The 1,447-nt window shown below is 51.1% G+C and overlaps 1 non-coding gene across 1 annotated transcript; it reads left to right on the plus strand.

The window, feature by feature from the left end:
- Nucleotides 1-1,027: 1,027 nt before the first annotated feature.
- TRNAE-UUC lies at nucleotides 1,028-1,099 on the plus strand. Its single transcript has one exon. It is a non-coding gene; the product is annotated as a tRNA-Glu (tRNA).
- Nucleotides 1,100-1,447: the final 348 nt, after the last annotated feature.

Here is a 1,447-nt window from a genome sequence, read left to right on the forward strand (position 1 = left end):
GCATCAGGCTCTACCAACTGAGCTAGCTAGCTTGAAAGTCAGTCAACTGCCCAGTCGCAGTGTAGGAGGAGCCTGAGGGTGTTTATTTGTGAGCTGAGGTTCCCTGTCTGACATTTGCCTTCTTTCCTGGTCCGTTATGTCTCCAGCGAGCAAACTGGACCTGTCACAAGGCTGGTTAGATGCTGCTTTCTAGACCAGAGAGCTGGGGTTGATTTAACATGCTGTCACCATCAGCTTGTCAGAGTAACCAGGGTGGGAGGGTGGAATTTAGGAATCTCCCACCAAGGGGAGGTGCTGTTGGACTCATCTAGTGGGGGAGAGTCTGAGTCTGAGTTCCCCACACGCCACACACACATTTTCACAGGGAATCAGGTCCCCTGGGGAAAAACTCAAAAGAAGCCTGACCCAGGAGTGTCAGAGAAGGGAATCACTGTTTGCCTTAAGAGGTGGGTGAGGGAAACCTGCAGCTCCTTAGCTCCCTCCAGCGCCTGATAGAACCATTTGTGGGGAAGGTCTGGGGAAGCCGAGGAAGACAAGAGAAGGGGAAAAGGGCTTGCAGCTGTTGTGCAATCCCCATGCTCCCAGCAGAAGGGTCCGGGGGGCTCAGCACTCAGAACTCACAAGATGGCAAAGCTCAGAGCCCCATTACACGGAGTCAGAATGTGATCAGCTCACACCCAGGGGGAGCAACACCCCTCCCTTGGTCTCTATGCCAGAGCTCCTATCAGCACAGTGTCCTTCCCGCAAGAGTCAGCTGCTGAGAGGGTTGTGATGGGGTAAATGAAGGCAGAGGAGGATTGTTCCTCATGGGGGTTTTTTTGTGTGGCTCTGTGATCCTGCTGGAGGAAGCATGATTTGAGTTTGTTTCAGTGGCTTGGGTTGGGCTCAGGTTGTGACCCTGAGTACAGGGATTCCTGCACTTTCTGCTCCCAGCCCCTCAGGGAATGGACAATGGAGCAGTTTCAGAAAGTGGATAGAAAGTAGCCTAAGAAAGTGTAGCATAAGAGAGAAAAAAAATAACATCAGCTCCCTGGTGGTCTAGTGGTTAGGATTTGGCATTTTCACTGCCAAGGCCTGGGTTCGATTCCCAGTCAGGGAAAAGTGACTTTAAACCGAAAATGCTTCAGTTATTCTTCACTTGCAATGTAAACAATTTCATAGTTTTTCCTGATTTCCCCATCTTCCCAGTGTCTCCATGGCAGGGCTGGCACCAGGCACCAGAGCAGCAAGCAGGTGCCTGGGGTGGTCAATGGAAAGGGGAGACTTCAGCAGCAGTTTGGCCCTCTTGGAGGGAAGGACTTGCTGCTGATTGCAGCTTTTTTTTTTTCCCTCTGCTTGGGGCTGCAAAAACGCTGGATCTGGCCCTGCTCTATGGAAGACAATTTGTTAAATCCCAGATGAGTGCAGTTCTATCAGTTCTCAGCCTGAGTCTTTAGGTCTTAATCCT

This window comes from Mauremys reevesii, unplaced genomic scaffold, assembly GCF_016161935.1.
Source record: "Mauremys reevesii isolate NIE-2019 unplaced genomic scaffold, ASM1616193v1 Contig117, whole genome shotgun sequence".
Classification (NCBI taxonomy): domain Eukaryota; kingdom Metazoa; phylum Chordata; order Testudines; family Geoemydidae; genus Mauremys; species Mauremys reevesii.